Consider the following 11,937-nt stretch of genomic DNA (forward strand, 5'->3'; position numbering starts at 1 on the left):
CCTGACGGATACAGAAGGTAAGCTTTTGAGTGATCTTTATAAAACCCATTCACATTGATCACATAATCTGACGAAGGCAGCATAAAAAGAAAACTACCAGTCAGTTTTATTCATGAATGTCAATGCAAAACTTCCAGTAAAATAAAATATAAAATATTTAAATAAAAATAGAATTTAATGAATAATTTTTGAAGTAATAAATCATGAGCAACTGAGGCTCATCCCAAAATCATTTATCATACTAATATATCAAAGGAAGACAGAGAACGAAATAACAGGTATAAATTTTCCAAAGAGGGAGATGAATTTACTTTTTATGCTAATGTCCTTATATAGTGCCAAAGAATCAGCTGAGAAGCTATTACAAACAACATGAATATTTAATAATATGACTGGCTGCAAAATTAATTTATAAAATAATTAGCTTTTATTTTGAAAGCAATAACTGCTGTGAAAGAAATACCTCAGTGAAAAGTAAGGAGTAGAGAAATACTAAAACTAAGCTTGTGGAAATGTGTTGAACTACAGGAAGTAGAGTTTGGCTTCCACTATGTAGAGATGTGAAAATGTGTACCTGTGCATTTGATGGCTCAGCACTGAAAACCTATTTGTTTAATCTACAAAGCCATGCTTCCCCATCAAGATACCAATCTTTACAATTTTATTCTTCATTTTATTTATTTTTAGAATATAAACTATATGAGTCTGAGGGGATACTGAAAGAAAATAGAAAAAATGTGGGTGGACTAGCTGTGTCTATGTTTACAATGAACCATGGCTGTTAGAGTAATCAGAACACCATGGCCCTGGTACAGGAGAGGGTGGTAACACTGAAAGAGCAGGAATTCCAAAGACTCTACCACCTATGTGAATTGGATATATGATGCAGTTGACATTTCCAACTTTGGAAGCAAGCATTTCATCATCAATTAGTGATAGTATAGGTTTAATTAATGTCTCTTATTATATCAAAACAAACTCCAGACTAGTAAAACATTATACAAATTAAAATTATGAAGACTATACCTGCATTTAAGTGAACTACTTTTTATTCTTTGAATAAATAAGATTTATCCAAGAGTAATGTAAAATTCAGAAAAGACAAAGTAAGGGGCTGGGAAGGTGGCTCAGTGGTAGAGTGCTTGCCTTGCATGCATGAGGCCCTGGGTTCGATTCTTCAGCACCACATAAGCAGAAAAAGCCAGAAGTGGCTCTGTGGCTCAAGTGGTAGAGTGCTAGCCTTGAGCTGAAGAGCTGAGAGACAGTACCCAGGCCCAGAGTTCAGGCCCCACAACTGACCATTAAAAAAAAAGAAAAGGCAAAGTAAAATGCTGATATAAAATAATATATTAGAATTTTCTACTAGGGAAGATAAGTAGATAGATGGATGTAGAAAGACAAAGTGCACATATTACACTGGGCAACATTCGTTTGGAAAACATTTCAGCCAAGAGAACTAGACATCTAATATAGAGAAAAACACATTGAAATAAATGCATTGAAGAATAGCACAACATTCCAACAGGAAAACAGGTAAAGGCACAAACAGAATTAAAAAAAATCTAATAACCTTAGACATTCCCTAACATTCTTCAAAATTAATGAAACACAATTTAAAGTGATGAAATATACTTTCTCACCAATCTCATTTGGAAAAATTAAACCAATCTATAATCTCAGTGTTGGTTAAAAAAAGAAGATAGTAACTGATGTTTGTAATCATGTGTGGCAAAACAATATAATATGTTGAAAAATAATTGACTCCTTTTATACAAATTTAAATATATTCCACAAAGAAATTTCAGAATTTTCCCTGTAGACTTTATTTACATATTTACAACAAATATTTATTTATTTAGCACATACTATGTGACATTCTGCACTAACTATCAAGGACACAGCTATACTTACGGTAGAATCTTTTCAAAGAAAGTTCAAAAATGTAAAGTGTACTTTTGCTCATAATGATTGAACAACAACAAAATATAAGTGATAGAAGAGTATGTTTGTGTTGATAAGCCATTCAGCATGGTGACATGAAAGCATTATAGAAGTAGGTAATAGAAACTCTGCATGATGAAATACAAATGCACACCCAAAGCTGGGTGTTTCAGTTTGAAGCTAGCCTGGGCAGACTTCATCTTCAACTTAATAGCTCAAATAGTGGGCTTTGGAGGCATGGCTCAAATAGTGGAACATCAGCTATGAACAAGAAATTCAAATATAAAAAAGCACACACAAACACAATCATATAGCTGTAAAATAAAACCTCCGGTAGAATGCACAAATTACCTCTGGGAAATGGCATGAAGCAGGGAGGATGAGAAACATTTCATATTTACACTATAGAATTCCTAATGGTTTAATTTTTTCCTATAATTATATATTAAGTTTTTAATAATTAAAATATGATTATAGATCCTTTAAAAAGAATTCTCTCAAAAGACTTGCTGCATTTATGTCTGTGGTAAGATCTGTGGGTGAACTCCAAATTTCCATCTTCCCCCATGGGGAATGGATTCCTGCCTAATTAAGCAACTCAGCCAGCAGGGAAGGAACAAGCAACACTATTTGGAATGCCTGAACTCCTTAGTGATGTGGCAACCCATCTTAGATAGAATTGATTTTCTTCTTGAACTTCAAGACTAAGTTGCATTTTCACTAATCCTTTCCTCACCTTAGTGGAACCTTATTGTGAAAGTTATTGATGCTGTTGTTTGGTATTTGAAGGTACCAGAGGTAGACCGCTTATTTATTCTGTAATCCAAAAATGACCATAATGTGGGTATTTGAATAATCACCATTTTTATTCAGTGTCTGGGCTACACCATAAGAATCTATGTCCTTGACTTCTTCTTGGTAAATTAACTTTTTCTGGCACCAGTGATGATCCCTTGGCAGCAGTACTGTGACACTCATAATAAAACTTCTTTCTTACACAAAAGAGGCTTCCAGTTCTAGAAAGATTTCACCGCTCCATTTATATACTCTGATATTCTAGAATGTAGTTGTATCTACAAATGTGATGGATTATATTTTACACACGATGACTGTTTTCAGTGAGATGAGGAACCTTCCCCAGATGAATTGATACCTGGGCTCCATGCTGGGTCTTATGCATTAATCATGAAGTACCATGCTTATGCAAATTTGTAGAAGCCCAATTAGGCAGAAAGCATGGAGCCCTGGGAATAATATTATGGGCTATTGGGCCTTTGAAATACACTCCTTGGCCAAATTTTCAAAAGCAAAGCAGATTTGAGATGCCTTTTTACTCTTGAAAACAGGTGTACAATTGTCTTCTTAGTGCTTATTTCATGCCTTCAACCTCAACATAAAGCTTTCTCCCAGTTGGCTTGATTTTTCCCTCGTTGCTGAACAGGAGGAATGAAATTCTGAATCACTGACAAGAAAATAAAATGTTCATTCAAAATCGAGACGTGCTGAGAATATTGAGTATATATCAATATTTGAGGGGTTGCCACCTATTTTGTGTGTTTCATATATTCAGTTTTCCTCTGGCTAACTCTGCCATCTCTTATATGTTGTGTGATTAATCAAAATATTCTGCTTTCTATTTTGCAAACCTTTTGAACACAATGCAAATACTATATGAGGAAACCCAGAATTCTGGAAGACAAGCTCTCTTTTTTATTTAGATTGCTTCCCCTTTTCAAGCTGAATTTTGCTAACTTGAAACTTCTGGTGACTTACCCTCTAGCTTATAGTTTCATAAGACACTTGGTGAATCTGCAACAGTATTTGGAGAAGACATAGATCTGAGTGGGAATGAGTATGGATAATAAAAAAGACTAGCTTACTATCTTCCCACTGAAATGACATGAGGGCATTTTCAATGTGGTTATGTCCACACTAATAGTGGTTAAGATTAGGCAGATAAATTCATAAATCAAATGTTATCACGTAAGGTAAGTTCATAGATTAGGGAAAAGCATAACAACTTTTTTAATCACTGTAATAACACCTTTATCTCTTAATTACCTACTTTAATATAGGTGTCAAACACATATTTGAGTATTTCAGTTGACTGGAAATTAAATTTTTGCTTTTAGTAATTAATTTTTTCAGATAGCTCATTGTGCTCTTTACTCAGGTTATCTAGGTCTTCAATATTTCTACCTATGCCTCCTCTTAACTGGAATTATAGTTATGAAGCACCATGTTCAGATTGTTGGTTGGGATCTGGATTCTGGAATGGGCAGGCCTCAAACCAGAATCTTCCCAATCTTTGCTTCCTGAGTGGCTGGGATTACAAGTGGGCACCACTGTGCCTGATTCTAGCTAAGGTTCTTAAAAACTCCATTGCAATCATCAAAAAATCTAGGAAATATCTGATTGCTAAGTTGTTTATGATATAACCCTTGTTTCTGTGTAACACTCGCTGGTTTCCAGGAATGGAATGAAAGACTTGTGAGAATGGAGAGACAGGAGAGGGAAGACTGTTGGGAGTTGAGGTGAAGTGAGGAAGAAAGATGAGAGGCCTCAAAGTGGGGGGGGAGAGACTCTAATGGATGTCAATTAAAGCTCCTATCTGGAAAAACTCTCTATTGGAAAAGACTTTTTGACTTTAAAAAATATTGCTAACCCACAGCTAGTTTAGTATGCCTCCAAATATGACAGCAAAATTTTATGCATGTTGAAAACATGTATAAAAATCCAGAGTTTCCATATATAACTTATTAGGGTGTTCAATAACAGACAGCCCATTAGCACAAACAACAGCATGGCCTTGGGAGGTCAGCCTAATTGATCTTTTGGACAAAGTTTCTTAATCCTAATCACAAAATGATCCTTCCCTCTATGTGCCTCTTACCCTCCTTTATGCCGAGGCTGTGACTGTAATAATTTCAACTTTTTGTTTTAGAATGATCACTACACCTCATTCTATGAAGTCTACAGGAAGTAAAGTTAGCAGTATGATTCTTCTTTCACTCTAAATGTACAGGTTAAGGGCTGGGAAGGTGGCTCAGTGGTAGAGCGCTTGCCTTGCATGCCTGAGGCCCTGGGTTCGATTCCTCAGCACCACATAAGCAAAAAGCCAGAAGTGGCGCTGTGGCTCAAGTGATAGAATGCTAGCCTTGAGCTGAAGAGCTGAGGGTCAGCACCCAGGCCCAGAGTTCAGGCCCCATGACTGGACCCAAAAATAAATAAATAAATGTACAGGTTAAGAAAACAGGCCCAACAAATGGACATGCATTATATTTCCTAATACTTTAAGTTGTTATGGGAAAATAATTCTATTTGCTTAGTAAAAATAGAAACTTTTGTACTATTGAGATCTCTTCTCTACTTCAAAAAATAATTCCATGCCCTTTGTAGTGTAATTTTCATAGGTGATCACTTGCTTCCATAATATATGTATATATATATATATATAAAACTACATATAATATAAATTATACAAATATGTGTATGCACATGAGGTAACAGACAAGATGTCCATCCAGAATTAAAGACACTATGCTGAACAGGGAAGGCTCAGACAGGATATCCTTTTCAGTAAAGTTGATCATTCATCAAGGAAATTCAAAGAAGGAAATAGAACAAATTGTGGTTTCTTGATATACTATTTTATTTATTTATTTATTTGGTTCTGGTTCTGGTACTTGAACTCAGGGTTTGGGCGCTGTCCCTGGGCTTTTGTGCTTGAATAGTGCTCTGCCACATTAAGTCACAGCCTTATTTCCCACTTTTTGGTAGTTTATTGGAGATAAGAGTCTCATAGACTTTTCCATCCAGGCTGGTTTTGAACCATGATCCCTGGGTCTCAGACTCCTGAGTAGCTAAGATTACAAGCTTGAGCCATTGATGCCTGGCCCCACAGATTCTTTTTTTTTTTTTTTTTATTTTATTTTTTATTTAAATTTTATTTTATTTTATTTGAGAACATACTGTACAGAGGGGTTACAATTACATGGGCAGGAAAATGCATACATTTCTTACCAAGCATTGCAGCCTCCTCCTTTGTTTACCCTTCACCTCCCTTCCCAGCCTCCCCCCTCCCCCCCACCCAATCATACCCCCCTTCCCCCCCCCCCCACCGACATTGTAAAGCTGGTTTTGACATGACATTTTGTACTTCTCATTGTTGCAACAGGTCCACCTGAATCCTTAAACGACTTGTTTGTCCCCGTCTCCTCCACATGTTATACTGACATCAAATATAGTGAAAGCGGGGGTTACACTGTGGGGGAGGGCCATACTAAGCAACAAAGAAATAATATTATAAATGCGTTAGAAACACATGCATGAAAGAAACAAAAACATTAAAATACATATTTAAGGGTTCGTTTTCCTAACATCACATTCTCTGACTTTTTCCACTTGACTCATACCTACACTAGATATTGCAAATAAGGGAAACCATGGGACCTATGTTTCTCTGGGCCTGGCTTACTTCACTTAATATAATTTTTTCCAAGCCTTTCCATTTCCTAACAAATGGGGCAATGTCATTCTTTCTGATGGAGGCATAGAATTCCATTGTGTATATATACCACATCTTCTTGATCCATTCATCTACTGAGGGGCATCTGGGTTGGTTCCATATCTTAGCTATGGTAAATAATGCTGCAATAAACATAGTTGTGCTGGTATCTTTAGTGTGGCCTTGTTTGTGATCATTTGGGTAAATGCCCAAAAGTGGGATTGCTGGGTCATTGGGGAGCTCTATGTGGAGTCTTTTGAGGAACCTCCATACTGCTTTCCAAAGTGGTTGAACAAGTTTACATTCCCACCAACAATGAAGTAAGGTTCCTTTCTGTCCACATCCCCTCCAGCATCTGTTGTTGTTAGAGTTCTTGATTTTTGCTGTTCTAACTGGAGTGAGGTGATATCTCAATGTTGTTTTGATTTGCATTTCTTTTATGGCTAGGGATGTTGAACATTTCTTCATGTGTCTATTGGCCATCCTTCTTTCTTCTTCAGAGAAGCTTCTCTTTAAGTCTTTCGCCCACTTACTTATTGGGCAGTTGTTTCTTTGAGGATTTGTTGTTGGGTGGTTTAATTTTTTGAGTTCCAAGTATATTTTAGATATGAGACCCTTGTCCGTTGTATGGCTAGTAAAGATCTTCTCCCAATCCGTGGGCTTTCTATTGATCTTGCTAGCTATGTCATTTGCCCTGCAGAAGCTCTGCAACCTTATGCAATCCCATTTGTCCAACCTTTCTTTGATTTGTTGTGTTTCCGGGTCTCTATTCAGAAAATTTCGGCCTGAGCCAAGGAGACCCAGGGTTTCTCCTATTCCATCCTGTAATGTTTTCAGAGTGTCTGCTTTGAGTTCAAGGTCTTTGATCCATTTGGAGTTGATTCTGGTACAGGGTGATATATAAGGATCTAGCTTTAGTTTTCTACATGTAGTTAACCAGTTTTGCCAGCACCATTTACTGGAGAGGCTGTCTGTCTTCCATTCTATTGTTTTAGCTCCCTTATCGAAGATTAGATGGCTCTAGGTCTGTAGGTTCATTTCTGGGTTTTCAATTCTATTCCATTGGTCCTGAGGTCTGTTCTTATGCCAATACCAAGCTGTTTTGATTACTATGGCTTTATAGTAGAGTTTGAAATTTGGTACTGATATTCCTCCAGCAGTGTTCTTTCCGTTGAGGAGCGTTTCTGCTATTCGGGGTCTTTTATTGTTCCATATGAATTTTTGGATTGCCTCTTCTATTTCCTTGAAGAATGAGGGTGGAATTTTGATAGGTATTGCGTTGAATTTGTAGATAGCCTTGGGAAGTATTGCCATTTTCACAATGTTAATCTTTCCAATCCAGGAGCATGGGAGGTTTTGCCATTTTTTAAGTTCTGTGTTGATTTCCTTTTTCAAGATTTTAAAGTTTTCATCATAGAGGTCCTTCACTTCTTTAGTTAATTCCTAGGTATTTTATTTTTTGTGGGGCTATTACAAATGGAGTTGCTTTCCTAATTTCAGCCACACTTTTCTCATTGTTGGCATACAGAAAAGCCATTGATTTTTGGGGGTTAATTTTATAACCTGCTACTTTGCCAAAGTTTTGAATCAGCTTGAGTAATTTGGGAGTGGAGTCTATGGGATTCTTTAAATACAAGATCATGTCATCTGCAAAGAGGGAGAGTTTTATTTATTCTTTCCCTATTTGGATCCCCTTTATGTCTGCATCTTGTCTTATTGCTGTAGCTAGGCATTCTAATACTAGATTGAAGAGAAGTGGAGAGAGTGGACATCCTTGTCTTGTTCCTGAGTTAAGAGGAAATGGCTTTAGTTTTTCAGCATTGAGTATAATGCTGGCTGTAGGTTTGTCATATACAGCCTTTATTGTATTGAGGAATGTTCCATGGATTCCTAATTTTTCCAAAACCTTCATCAGGAAGGGGTGTTGGATCTTGTCGAATGCTTTTTCTGCGTCTGTTGAGATAACCACGTGGTTCTTATTCTTGCTCCTGTTGATGTGATGAATAATATTAATGATTTACGTATATTGAACCAGCTTTGCATCCCTGAAATGAATCCTGTTTGATCGTGGTGTATGATTTTTTGGATGAATTGTTGAAGTCGGTTGGCCAAAATTTTGTTGAGAAGTTTTGCATCAATGTTCATCAAAGAAATGGGTCTATAGTTCTCTTTCTTTGATGAGTCCCTGCCTGGTTTTGGGATGAGCGTTATGATGGCTTCATAGAATGTGTTCGGTAGTGAGCTTTCTCTTTCAATTTCATTGAAGAGTTGGAAGAGAATTGGTGTGAGCTCTGCTTTGAAGGCCTTGTAAAATTCCGCTGTAAAACCATCTGGTCCTGGACTTTTCTTAGCTGGGAGGTCTCTTATTGCTGTTTCTATTTCAATGCTTGATATGGGTCTGTTAAGATAGTTTACCTCATCTTGGTTTAGTTTTGGCATGTCAATATTTGCTAGGAAGAGGTCCATTTCTGTCAAGTTCTCAAACTTATTAGCATACAGTTTTGAGAAGTATTCCCTTATAATGTTCTGAATCTTGGTTGTTTCCGTGGTGATGTTTCCATTCTCAACTCTGAGTTTATTAATTTGGGTGTGTTCTCTTCTTTTTCTGATAAGATTTGCTAAGGGTCTGTCAATTTTGTTAAGTTTTTCGAAGAACCAACTCTTTGTTTTGTTGATTCTTTCTATAGTTTTTTTGGATTCTAATTCATTTAATTCTGATTTAATTTTGATTATTTCTTTCCGTCTACTGGATTGGGGTTTATCTTGCTGCTCTTTTTCAAGGAGGTTTAGATGCGTCATTAAATTGCTAGTTTCATATCTCTCCAATTTGTTGATGTAGGAGCTCAGAGCTATAAACTTGCCTCTGAGTACTGCCTTTGCTGTGTCCCAGAGGAGCTGGTGTTTTGTGTGTTCATTTTTGTTGAATAGCATGAACATTTGAATTTCCTTTCTAATCTCTTCCATGACCCACTCATGATTCAGCAGTGTGTTGTTCAGCCTCCATGTGATACCGGACTTTCTTTGGTGGCTTTTGGTGTTGAGTTCTAATTTTATTCCCTTGTGGTCAGAGAGAATGCAAGGTATAACTTCATTGTTTCTGAATTTAGACAAGTTTGCTTTGTGGCCTAAAATGTGGTCTATTTTAGAAAACGTTCCATGTGCTGCTGAGAAAAACGTGTATTCTGATGCTGCTGGGTGAAATGTTCGGTAAATGTCTGTTAAGTCTAGTTGATCTATGCAGCTGTTTAGATCTGTGGTTTCTCTGTTGAGTTTTAGCCGAGTTGATCTATCTAGTGGGGAGAGTGGTGTGTTAAAATCCCCAACAATTAATGTCTTTGGATCTATATGGGATTTGAGGGAAAGTAGTGTTTCTTTGATAAATTTGGGTGCTCCATTGTTTGGTGAATAGATATTTAGAATTGTAATATCCTCCTGAAGGAGAGATCCTTTAATTAGTATGTAGTGACCTTCTTTATCTCTTTTCACGAATTTTAATTTGAAGTCTATTTTATCTGATATTAGGATTGCAACTCCCGCCTGTTTATGCGGGCCGTTTGCTTGGTAGATTTTGTTCCAGCCTTTAACATTGAAAATGTGTTTGTTTTTACGGGCAAGATGTGACTCCTGCAGGCAGCAGATAGAAGGGTCTTGTTTTTTAATCCAACTAGACAGTCTATGTCGCTTAATTGGAGAGTTCAGTCCGTTAACATTAAGAGATAGGACTGAGAGGTATTTGGGAGTTCCTGCCATGTTATCTACCTTCTTGGGGGCTGCGAAAACTGGGTTCTTCCTATGGTTCTTGGATTCTCAGTTTGGGTGCAGTTTCTTGGCCTTTATTGTGGTCTTGTTGGTTTTCTATGTGTAGGACATCTTTAAGAATCTTTTGTAGGGCTGGTTTGGTGGAGATGTATTGTTTCAATTTTTCTTTGCTATGGAAGGTTTTTATTTGGCCTTCAGTTATGAAGGAGAGTTTAGCTGGGTACAGTATTCTTGGTTGATAGTTGTTTGTTTTTAGGGCATGGTATACATCATTCCAGGCTCTTCTTGCTTTGATTGTCTCTGCTGAGAAATCTGAGGTGATTCTAATTGGCTTCCCTTTATAAGTGATTACCCTTTTCTCTCTGACAGCTTTAAGGATCTTTTCCTTGTTCTGAGTTGATCCTGGGTGGATTATAATGTGGCAGTGGGATGTCCTATTCTGGTCTGGTCTATTTGGGGTTCTAAAGGCTTCTTGTATCTGGACAGGCCTATCTTTTTGCATGTTTGGGAAGTTCTCTGCTAGGATCCTGTTAAACAAATTTCCTAGACCATTGACTTCTGTTTCTAGGTGCTCCTCTACACCCATTATCCTTAGATTAGGCCTTCTGATGGTGTCTTCCAGGTGTTGGATAGATCTATCATATTTCTTGGACTTGTCTTGGATGGTTGTATGTTCTTTCTCTATAATATCTAGGCTGTCTTCATTCCCTGAGATTCGATCTTCTGCATGGTCTAACCTGCTGTCAAGACTCTCTACTTTGTTTTTTATCTCTTTTCCTTCTAGTTGGTCAGCTTTGATGGCTTCTAGTTCTTTGTTGAGGCTCTGTTTTAGGTCTTGTATGAATTTCTTTACTTCCTTAATTTGGTGTTCAGTGTTTGTCCTCAAATCACTTAGTTGATTGGTTATGGTTTCTTTGGGCTCCCATTCCTTCTGTTGGGTTCCATTCAGCATTCCCTTTGTGGTCTCCCTGACTTCCTTCAGCTCTTTGTTAATGGATTCCATGAATGCCTTTAGTGATCTTTGTGTGTTCTCTACCTGGTCTCTCAATTCCTGTATTACTCTTTGATTAGCTTCCTCCCGTTCGTGGGATTCCTGCAGATCTCTTTGAGTGGTCTCAGCCTGCTCACGCCATTCCTCCCTTTCTCTTTGAGTATTCTCAAGTTGTTCACGCAAATCCTGTATCAGTTTTTGAGTAGCTTCCTCACGCTTATGATATTCCTGTATAAACTTCTGGGATGCCTCCTCTCTCTCCCTGTCACGCTCATACAGAGTCCTTTGTACATTGTCAAACTTTTCATTTATCATGTTTGCCAGCAGTGTTTGTAGAGCTGTTTGGGAACTCTCCTCTGGATTATTCATTATCTGTTCTAACCCTTGCTTATCAAGATTGGGAATTGAGATACCCGAATTTGCCATTTTTCTTGTGTTTTTCCGGCTTACTCTGCCCATTTGAGATGAAGATAGCACCAGTTTTGTGCTAGAACACTATCTTAAGGCAACCATCAACCAAAGTTTGCATTTGTACAGTCAATAGTTTACAGATACAATCTAGTTCAACAGATACATCTATTTGACATCAAACAACTATATGTTAAAGGGCTTCGAACCGCAGAGAAGAATTTGGAAAACCAGAAATTATTAGGGTTAGGGAGAGATGTGGGTAAAAAATAGGAATAGATTGGTGTGGGGAGGCACAGGGAGAGTTAACTATGTCCTAATTACAATGCAG

The sequence above is a fragment of the Dipodomys spectabilis genome, unplaced genomic scaffold, assembly GCF_019054845.1.
Source record: "Dipodomys spectabilis isolate Male_0828 unplaced genomic scaffold, ASM1905484v1 ptg000097l, whole genome shotgun sequence".
In the NCBI taxonomy this organism is placed as follows: Eukaryota; Metazoa; Chordata; class Mammalia; order Rodentia; family Heteromyidae; genus Dipodomys; species Dipodomys spectabilis.